This window comes from Kogia breviceps, chromosome 4 (assembly GCF_026419965.1).
Source record: "Kogia breviceps isolate mKogBre1 chromosome 4, mKogBre1 haplotype 1, whole genome shotgun sequence".
Taxonomy (NCBI): Eukaryota; Metazoa; Chordata; class Mammalia; order Artiodactyla; family Physeteridae; genus Kogia; species Kogia breviceps.
Window position 1 is genome coordinate 43774256 of NC_081313.1, and position 11857 is coordinate 43786112.

General features: G+C 40.3%; 1 pseudogene; it reads right to left on the reverse strand.

The window, feature by feature from the left end:
- Nucleotides 1-10755: 10755 nt before the first annotated feature.
- Nucleotides 10756-11527, reverse strand: LOC131755668 (large ribosomal subunit protein uL30 pseudogene; annotated as a pseudogene).
- Between the last annotated feature and the right edge of the window lie 330 nt (nucleotides 11528-11857).

The window sequence follows — 11857 nt, forward strand, 5'->3', positions numbered from 1 at the left end:
AGGGCACCTAGCGGCTCTTGAAAATGCAAAACGAGCAGAGCAGCCACGCCCTCTTCTGGGACCTGCAGACGCCATCTCAAGATAAGCGGGGTAAACCCCAGGACGTTATGGAAGCTGCCGTTCTCAGGGAGATGAACTTGAACCAGGCCCTTTTGGATCTGCATGCCCCTGCCCCAGCAGACCCCACCTCTGTGACTTCCTGGAGAGCCACGTCCTAGAAGAGCAGGTGAAACTCATCAAGAAGATGGGCGACCACCTGACTAACCTCACAGGCTGGCCTGGCCCCCAGGTTATGCTGGACGAGTTTCTTTTCAAGGCTCACCCTCAAGCGCGACTCAGAGCCTCTGGAGCCCAGCGGCCTTTGAGGGGCCCCTCTGTTGTCAGGTCTTCTGCCTGAAGCCTTTCTCTGCAGCCACTAGGCATCATTTTAACCACCCTGGAGCCTTTTCCCAAGCTTTGGACCAAGTGGGAACAATAAAGCTTTCTGCAGGGAAAAAAACAAAAACAAAAACAGGAGAAGTTCCCAAGTCATTGTGATCTCAAGTTAGGCAAAAATTTCTTAGATCTAAAGCCAACAATTATAAACTGGACTAAATCAAAACTTAAAACTTCTTCTCTTTGAAATACATTAAGAAAATAAAAAGAAAAGGCACAGACTAGGAAAAAACGTTTGTGAATCGTATTTCTGATAAAGGACTTGTATTCATAATATATAAAGAATTCTCAAAACTCAGTAATTAAAAGCAGTTACCGTTACTCACAGTAAGCCAAAAAGTGAAATCAGGGACTTCCCTGGTGGTGCAGTGGTTAAGAATTTGCCTGCCAGTGCAGGGGACACAGGTTTGAGCCCTGGTTGGGGAAGATCCCACATGCCGCAGAGCAACTAAGCCCGTGCGCCACAACTACTGAAGCCCACACGCATAGAGCCTGTGCTCTGAAACAGAGAAGCCACCATGATGAGAAGCCCATGCACCGCAACAAAAGAGTAGCCCCCACTCGCAGCAACTGGAGAAAGCCTGGGTGCAGCAACAAAGACCCAATGCAGCCAAAAATTAATTAATTAATTTTTAAAAAGTGAAAGCAACTCAAGTGTTCATCAACAAAGGAATGGAAAAATGTGGTATATACATACAATGAAATATTACTCAGCCTTAAAAAGAAAGGAAATCCTGACACATGCTACAATGTAGATGAATCTTGAAGGAATTATGCTAAGTGAAAGAAGTCAGTCACAAAAAGACCAACACCATATGATTCCACTCATACGAGATACTGAAGAGTAGTCAGACTCACAGAGATAGGAAGAAAAATGGTGGTTTCCAGAGCTGGGGTTGGGGAGAACTGGGCAGTTATTATTTAATATGTAGAATTACAGTTTTTCAAGATGAAAGAGTTCTGGAGATGGATGATGGTGATAGTAGCACAACAATGTGAAGGTACTTAATGCCATTGATCTGTACACGTAAAAATCCTTACGATGGTAAATTTTACGTTATGTGTATTTTACTGCAATTTACAGAAAACTCAGTAAATAGAAAACAACTCAATTTTTTAAATTGGGCAAAGTATTTGAACAGACATTCCCCAAAGAAGATAAACAGATGGAAAATAAGCACATGAAAAGATGCTCAACATGGTCAGTCATCGGGAAAATACAAATTAAAGGAACATTACAGGTTCAAGAGAAGATGGCGGAAGAGTAAGACGCGGAGATCACCTTCCTCCCCAAATATACATCAGAAATACATCTACACGTGGAACTGCTCCTACAGAATACCCACTGAACGCTGGCAGAAGACCTCAGACCTCCCGAAAGGCAAGAAACTCCCCACGTACCTGGGTAGGGCAAAAGAAAAAAGAAAAGAGACAAAAGAATAGGGATGGGACCTGCACTAGTGGGAGGGAGCCGTGAAGGAGGAAAGGTGTCCACACACGAGAAGCCCCTTTGCGGGCGGAGACTGTGGGTGGTGGAGCGGGGAAGCTTCGGAGCCGTGGAGGAGAGCGCAGTAACAGGGTGCGGAGGGCAAAGTGGAGAGATTCCCGCACAGAGGATCGGTGCCGACCAGCACTCACCAGCCCGAGAGCCTTGTCTGCTCACCCCCCGGAGCGGGAGGGGGCTGGGAGCTGAGGCTCGGGCTTAGGTCGGATCCCAGGGAGAGGACTGGGGTTAGCGGTGTGAACACAGACTGAAGGGGCTAGTGCGCCACGGCTAGCTGGGAGGGAGTCCAGGAGAAGTCTGGAGCTGCTGAAGAGGCAAGAGACCTTTTCTTCCTTCTTTGTTTCCTGGGGCGCAAGGAGAGGGGATTAAGAGCGCTGCTTGAAGGAGCTCCAGAGACGGGCGCAAGCCGCAGCTATCAGCGCGGACCCCAGAGACGGGCATGAGACGCTAAGGCTGCTGCTGCCGCCACCAAGAAGCCTGTGTGCAAGCCCAGGTCACTCTCCACGCCTCCCCTCCCAGGAGCCTGTGCAGCCCGCCACTGCCAGGGTCCCGGGATCCAGGGACAGCTTCCCCAGGAGAATGCATGGCACGCCTCAGGCTGGTGCAACATCACGCCACCCTCTGCCACCGCCCCACATCCGTACCCCTCCCTTCTGCCGGCCTGAGCCAGAACCCCCAAATCAGCTGCTCCTTTAACCCTGTCCTGTCGGAGTGAAGAAGAGACGCCCTCAAGCGACCTATACGTAGAGGCGGGGCCAAATCCAAAGCTGAACCCAGGAGCTGTGCAAACAAAGAAGAGAAAGGGAAATTTCTCCCAGCAGCCTAAGAAGCAGCGGATTAAAGCTCCACAATCAACTTGATGTACCCTGCATCTGTGGAATACCTGAATAGACAACGAATCATCTCAAATTGAGGAGGTGGACTTTGGGAGCAAGATATATTATTTTTTCCCCTTTTCCTCTTTTTGTGAGTGTGTATGTGTATGCTTCTGAGATTTTGTCTGTATAGCTTTGCTTACACCATTTGTCCTAGGGTTCTGACTGTCCGGTTTTTTTTTCCTTAAAAAAATTTTTTTTCTTAATAATTATTTTTTATTTTAATAACTTTATTTTATTTTATCCTACTTAATCTTTCTCTTTCTTTCTTTCTTTCTTTCTTTCTTTCTTTCTTTCTTTCTTTCCTTCCTTCCTTCCTTCCTTCCTTCCTTCCTTCCTTCCTTCCTTCCTTCCTTTCTTTCTTCTCTCCCTTTTATTCTTAGCCATGTGGAGGACAGGCTCTTGGTGCTCCAGGAAGGTATCAGGGCTGTGCCACTGAGGTGGGAGACCCAAGTTCAGGACACTAGTCCACAAGAGACCTCCCAGCTCCACGTAATATCAAACAGCAAAAATCCCCAGAGATCTCCATCTCAGCGTCAAGACGCAGCTCCACTCAACGACCAGCAAGCTACAGTTCAGGACACCCTATGCCAAACAACTAGCAAGACAGGAACACAACCCCATCCATTAGCACAGAAGCTGCTAAAATCATAATAAGGCCACAAAACACACCACAAGACATGGACCTGCCCACCAGAAAGACAAGATCCAGCCTCATCCACCAGAACACAGGCATTAGTCACCTCCACCACGAAGCCTACACAACCCACTGAACCAACCATAGCCACTGGGGGCAGACACCGAAAACAACAGAAACTACGAACATGCAGCCTGTGAAAAGGAGACCCCAAACACACTACGTTAAGCAAAATGAGGAGACACAGAAACACACAGCAGATGAAGAAGCAAGGCAAAATCCCACCAGACCTAACAAATGAAGAGGAGACAGGCAGTCTACCTGAAAAAGAATTCAGAATAATGATAGTAAAGATGATCCAAAATCTTGGAAATAGAATGGAGAAAATACAAGAAATGTTTAACAAGGACCTAGAAGAACTAAAGAGCAAACAAACAGAGATGAACAACACAATAAATGAAATTTAAAATTCTCTAGAAGGGATCAGTAGCAGAATAACTGAGGCAGAGAACAGATAAGTGACCTGGAAGATAAAATAGTGGAAATAACTACTACAGAGCAGAATAAAGAAAAAGAATGAAAAGAACTGAGGACAGTCTCAGAGACCTCTGGGACAACATTAAACGCACCAACATTCGAAGTATAGGGATCCCAGAAGAAGAAGAGAAAAAGAAAGGGACTGAGAAAATATTTGAAGAGATTATAGTTGAAAACTTCCCTAACATGGGAAAGGAAATAGTTAATCAAGTCCAGGAAACACAGAGTCTCATACAGGATAAATGCAAGGAGAAACACGTGAAGACACATATTAATGAAGCTATCAAAATTTAAATACAAAGAACAAATATTAAAAGCAGCAAGGAAAAACAACAAGTAACACATAAGGGAATCCCCATAAGGTTAACAGCTGATCTTTCAGCAGAAACTCTGCAAGCCAGAAGGGAGTGGCAGGACATATTTAAAGTGATGAAAGAGGAAAAACCTACAACCAAGATTACTCTACCCAGCAAGGATCTCATTCAGATTTGACGGAGAAATTAAAAGCTTGACAGACAAGCAAAAGCTAAGAAATTCAGCACCACCAAACCTGCTTTACAACAAATCCTAAAAGAACTTCTCTAGGCAGGAGACACAAGAGAATGAAAAGAACTACAATAATAAACCCAAAACAATTAAGAAAATGGTAATAGGAACATACATATCGATAATTACCTTAAATGTAAATGGATTAAATGCTCCCACCAAAAGACACAGACTGGCTGAATGGATACAAAAACAAGACCCACATATATGCTGTCTACAAGAGACCCACTTCAGACTTAGGGACACATACAAACTGAAAGTGAGGGAATGGAAAAAGATATTCCATGCAAGTGGAAATAAAAAGAAATCTGGAGTAGCAATTCTCATATCAGACAAAATAGACGTTAAAGACTATTGCAAAAGACAAAGAAGGACACTACATAATGATCAAGGGATCGATCCAAGAACAAGATATAACAATTGTAAACATTTATGCACCCAACATAGGATCACCTCAATACATAAGGCAAATACTAACAGCCATAAAAGGGGAAATCAACAGTAACACAATCATAGTAGGGGACTTTAATGCCGCACTTTCACCAATGGACAGATCATCCAAAATGAAAATAAATAAGGAAACACAAGCTTTAAATGATACATTACACAAGATGGACTTAATTGATATTTATAGGACATTCCATCCAAAAACAACAGAATACACATTTTTCTCAAGTGGTCATGGAACATTCTCCAGGATAGGTCATATCTTGGGTCACAAATCTAGCCTTGGTAAATTTAAGAAAATTGAAATTATATCAAGTATCTTTTCTGCCCACAATTCTATGAGACTAGGGATCAATTACAGGAAAAGATCTGTAAAAAATACAAACACATGGAGGCTAAACAATACACTACTTAATAATGAAGTGATCACTGAAGAAATCAAAGAGTAAATCAATAAATACCTAGAAACAAATGACAATGGAGACACAACGACACAAAACCTATGGGAGGCTGCAAAAGCAGTTCTAAGAGGGAAGTTTATAGCAATACAATCCTACCTTAAGAAACAGGAAACATTTCAAGTAAACAACCTAACCTTGCACCTAAAGCAATTAGAGAAAAAAGAACAAAAACTGCCCCCCCAAATTTAGCAGAAGGAAAGAAATCATAAAGATCAGATCAGAAATAAATGAAAAAGAAATGAAGGAAACAATAGCAAAGATCAATAAAACTAAAAGCTGGTTCTTTGAGAAGATAAACAAAATTGATAAACCATTAGCCAGACTCATGAAGAAACCAAGGGAAAAGACTCAAATCAATAGAATAGAAATGAAAAAGGAGAAGTAACAACTGCCACTGCAGAAATACAAAAGATAATGAGAGATTACTACCTGCAAGTCTATGCCAATAAAATGGACAACCTGGAAGAAATGGACAAATGCTTAGAAATGCACAACCTGCCGAGACTGAACCAGGAAGAAATAGAAAATATGAACAGACCAATCACAAGCACTGAAATTGAAACTGTGATTAAAAATCTGCCAACAAACAAAAGCTCAGGACAAGATGGCTTTACAGGCGAACTCTATCAAACATTTAGAGAAGAGTTAACACCTATCCTTCTCAAACTCTTCCAAAATATAGCAGAGGGAGGAACACTCCCAAACTCATTCTACAAGGCCACCATCACCCTGATACCAAAACCAAAGATGTCAAAAAGAAAGAAAACTGCAGGCCAATATCACTCATGAACATAGATGCAAAAATCCCCAACAAGATACTAGCAAACCGAATCCAACAGCACATTAAAAGGATCATACATTATGATCAAATGGGGTTTACCCCAGGAATGCAAGGATTCTTCAATATACGCAAATCCATCAACGTTATACACCATATTAACAAATTGAAGGAGAAAAAACATATGATCATCTCAATAGATGCAGAGAAAGCTTTTGACGAAATTCAACACCCATTCATGATAAAAAACCCTGCAGAAAGTAGGCATAGAGGGAACTTTCCTCAACATAATAAAGGCCATATATGACAACCCACAGCCAACATCATCCTCAATGGTGAAAAACTGAAACCATTTCCACTAAGATCAGGAACAAGACAAGGTTGCCCACTCTCACCACTCTTATTCAACATAGTTTTGGAAGTTTTAGCCACAGCAATCAGAGAACAAAAAGAAATAAAAGGAATCCAAATAGGAAAAGAAGAAGTAAAGCTGTCACTGTTTGCAGATGACATGATACTATACATCGAGAATCCTAAAGATGCTACCAGAAAACTACTAGAGCTAATCAATGAATCTGGTAAAGTAGCAGGATACAAAATTAATGCAGAAAAATCTCTTGCATTCCTATACACTAATGATGAAAAATCTGAAAGTGAAATTAAGGAAACACTCCCATTTACCACTGCAACAAAAAGAATAAAATATCTAGGAATAAACCTACCTAAGGAGACAAAAGACATGTATGCAGAAAACTATAAGACACTGATTAAAGAAATTAAAGATGATACAAATAGATGGAGAGATATACCATGTTCTTGGATTGGAAGAATCAACATTGTGAAAATGGCTCTACTACCCAGAGCAATCTATAGATTGAATGCAATCCCTATCAAACTACCACTGGCATTTTTTACAGAACTAGAACAAAAAATTTCACAATTTGTATGGAAACACAAAAGACCCCAAAAAGCCAAAGGAATCTTGAGAATGAAAAATGGAGCTGGAGGAATCAGGCTCCCTGACTTCAGACTATAGTACAAGACTATGGTAATCAAGACAGTATGGTACTGGCACAAAAACAGAAATATAGATCAATGGAACAGGATAGAAAGCCCAGAGATAAACCCATGCACATATGGTCACCTTATGTTTGATAAAGGAGGCAAGAATATACAGTGGAGAAAAGACAGCCTCTTCAATAAGTGGAGCTGGGAAAACTGGACAGGTACATGTAAAAGTATGAAATTAGAACACTCCCTAACACCATACACAAAATTAATTCTAAATGGATTAAAGACCTAAATGTAAGTCCAGACACTATAAAACTCTTAGAGGAAAACATAGGCAGAACACTCTATGATATAAATCACAGCAAGATCTTTTTGAACCACCTCCTAGAGAAATGGAAATAAAAACAAAAATAAACAAATGGGACATAATGAAACTTAAAAGCTTTTGCACAGCAAAGGAAACCATAAACAAGACCAAAAGACAACCCTCAGAATGGGAGAAAATATTTGCAGATGAAGCAACTGACAAAGGATTAATCTCCAAAATTTACAAGCAGCTCATGCAGTTCAATAACAAAAAATCAAACAACCCAATCCAAAAATGGGCAGAAGAACTAAATAGACATTTCTCCAAAGAAGATATACAGACTGCCAACAAACACATGAAAGAATGCTCAATATCATTAATCATTAGAGAAATGCTAATCAAAACTACAATGAGATATCATCTCACACCAGTCAGAATGGCCATCATCAAAAAAATCTAGAAACAATAACTGCTGGAGAGGGTGTGGAGAAAAGGAAACACTCTTGCACTGTTGGTGGGAATGTAACTTGATACAGCCACTATGGAGAACAGTATGGAGGTTCCTTAAAAAACTACAAATAGAACTACCATACGACCCAGCAATCCCACTACTGGGCATATACCCTGAGAAAAACATAATTCAAAAAGAGTCATGTACCAAAATGTTCATTGCAGCTCTATTTACAATAGCCAGGACATGGAAACAACCTAAGTGTCCATCAACAGATGAATGGATAAAGGAGATGTGGCACATATATACAATGGAATATTACTCAGCCCTAAAAAGAAGCAAAATTGAGTTATTTGTAGTGAGGTGGATGGACCTAGAGTCTGTCATACAGAGTGAAGTAAGTCAGAAGGAGAAAAACAAATACTGTATGCTAACACATATATATGGAATCTAAGAGAAAAAAAATGTCATGAAGAGACTAGGGGTAGGACGGGAATAAAGACACAGACCTACTAGAGCATGGACTTGAGGATATTTGGAGGGGGAAGGGTAAGCTGTGACAAAGTGAGAGAGTGGCATGGACATATATACACTACGATACGTAGGGTGTATAGCTAGTTGGAAGCAGCGGCATGGCACAGGGAGATCAGCTTGGTACTTTGTGACCACCTAGAGGGGTGGGATAGGGAGGGTGGGAGGGAGGGAGACGCAAGAGGGAAGAGTTATGGGAACATATGTATATGTATATCTGATTCACTTTGTTGTAAAGCAGAGACTACCATACCATTGTAAAGCAATTATACTCCAATAAAGATGTTTTAAAAAGATAGAGAGAGCTAGAATGGCCTGTAAAAAAAAAAAAAAGAAAAAGAAGGATCAATACATACCTATTAGAATGGCAATAATTAAAACTACTGACCATACTAAGTTTTGGCAAGGATATGGAAGAACTGGAATTTTCATATAGTGTGGATAGAAATGTAAAATGATATAGCCACTTTGGAAAATAGTTGGGTGGTTTCTAAAAAGTGAAACATACAGTTTCCATATGTGATCCAGCCTTTCGACTCCTAAGTGTTTACCCAAGAGAAATCAAAACATATGTCCATACAAAGACTTTTAAAAAAAATATTTATAGCAGTCATATATAATGGCTAAAAACCTGGAAACAACCCAAATGTCCATCAACAGGTGAATGGATAAACAAATTGTGGTATAGCCATATGATAGAACTCTACCTGGCTCCTTTTTTTTTCTCGTGTTTATTAGCAAAAGGAATATGGATGGATCTCAAAATAATTATGTTGAGTGAAAGGAGTCAGACAAAACAACAGTACATACTGATGATTCCATTTACATAATATTCTAGAAAATATGCACTAGTCTCTAATGAAGGACAGCAGATTGGTTGCCTGGGTATATGGGAAGGAAGCAGGAGAAGAAGGGAGGATGAGATTACAAGGGGCACGAGTAAACCTTTGTGGGTGTTGGATATGTTCATTACCTTGATGGTGGTGATGGTTTCATGGCTGTATGCACATGTCAAAACTTATCAAATTGTATTATTTAAATATGTACAGCTTATTGTATGTCAATTTTACTTCAATAAAGCTGTTAACAAAATAAACAAAGGAGCTTTGTGAGCTCAGACTCGATCTGCCTCAGTAAATTCCATCTGTTGGTGGAAACAGAAATTGAGAATAATAACAATTTGGAATTTTCACTTTGGGAAATAACCAAGGAAGACAACCTGGGATGAGAAAAAAAAAACCTGCTGAGCCACATGGAGAGTTTTAAAGAGGTCGAAAACTGTTCATTTTCTCTGCATTTAATCAACATAGAAAGCCTCAGAGTCACATGATATTGGAGCCAGGAGAAATCTTCGAGAGATAAAATCATCCAATTTCTTTATTTTACAGATGAGGAAATGAATCCAAGCAAAATAAAGGGACTTGCCTTAGGTCACACAGCTTGCAGAGCTAAGAATAAAATGTGAGTCCTCTGAAGCTTACTCTAATGCTATTTATTTTTCTTCATCTAGCTAACCTAAACCCTTGGGTAATTGTTAATCTAGGCTAGTCTATGAAAATATGGAATAAGACAATACCTATGAGATGCTGAGTTCCTTCATGGCCATGTGGATGGCCATGAAGATAGAAGGGAACACCAGTACCTTTACCTTCATGTTTTCAGTCCCCAAACCCTCTTAGACAATACTCCTTGTAGGGCAGTGATGCTCTCCTGGCTACCCTCAGAATCTACGCAACTTAAAACCATTACTTCTGATGTGAACTCCTCACAGGTACAGTCAGGTCTGCTATAATGCTTGTCTTGAAAACACAAATTTGTTCCAATGTGATTGATATATTAGGAAACAACATATGAGTATAATGCAAATTTGCCTTGGCCTGTGTGAGATCTTATGAGCAAGAAACACGAGGAGAAAGCAGAAAACCATCCAGCCAGCTGAACTGAGGTGCCTGGGAATACACGAAATGCACACACACACTCTCCTCAGATATCTACCAGCTACCTCAGTTTACTGTGTGTGTTAAGCTGTGCCCATCCACATCTGGTGTTAAAATTTTTCCCCTGATTTTAGATAACTTACCTTCCTACCACTGTACAATGAATTACAAGCTACAACCCTTCCAATGCCTACTTCCTCAAACAAATTTCAAATCTTTTTTTAAGGTAAAGTGACGTATTTATTGTATTATTTATGAATTTCCTTTTCTTTTTCAACTTGAAAGCAGTCATTGTTTATTAACTGACCAGATTATAAAAATAATCATGGGAGGCACCATAGTTCATCCTTCTAAGAAGCCTGTTGATCTGGTCTCCCCTGTTGCCAGCACCTCTGCTTTCTACACAATGCAATGTCTTTCTCTCCATTCCACCTTATGAAGAAGATAAATTGAAAGACCACAGGAAGGTGTTTGCATTCTCCAACAGTATGGGTCTCATGAATCAGATCCTCCATGCAGATGATGTCCTATTTACTAAGAGATCGAGCAGTTGAAGTATTATCTGTTGGGACAATTACCTTCTTGTTGATCTTGCTATAACCGCACTTGTAGATCAATTCTTTTACTGATTTCTGTTTCAGGTATCCCATACAGTATATGGCTCCACAGTCCTCAGCATGTTAACTGAGCCTTACTGAGCTTAACAAAGGTGCCATTGAGGAGTTGAAAAAGGTAAAGAAGATGGAACACCTTTCAGATCTTTGGGCTCACACCGTTGATACCCTGATCCTGAAGACAAATGCTCATTTGGGTTCTAGAGTTACACAGAAGTTACCCACTTTTCTTGCCATCTTTGCCAGTCAAATCTCACTTCTGTACATCTGCCTATTTTCCTTATTATGGTGCTTAGCTTTTTCATAGATAAGCTTCCTCCTTGCCTTTTGAAGCATCTTTTGGGCAAACTTCTTTCTCAGGTGCATGATCTTCAGCTCTGCAAAATTCCTTTGCTTTTTCTTGATGGTATCTGGCATAGCAGAAATCTTTTTTCCCTTCTCTTCTATACCCTCCATGATTCCAGCCAGAAAAGAGGTTACTTATAAATTTCTTAACCATTTAACATGTGTAAAACTGTGCTACCATTTTTATTAGGTTCTTAATCTTTTTTTTTTTTAATGTGTCACCGGTGAGGTTTTGGAGTGTTGTCTCCCTGAGCGCATCTTTTCCCATAAGCCCTGTGGGTTTTACTGCACTATTATTGTGCATAGCATGGTGATTTTTATGAAGGCATGTGTCATATTATAGCAGAACTGTATGAAGAATGTGGGATAAACCCTTAAAAGACTAATCTTGGGTCTAAAAGCTGTGGATACACACACACACACACACACACACACACACAC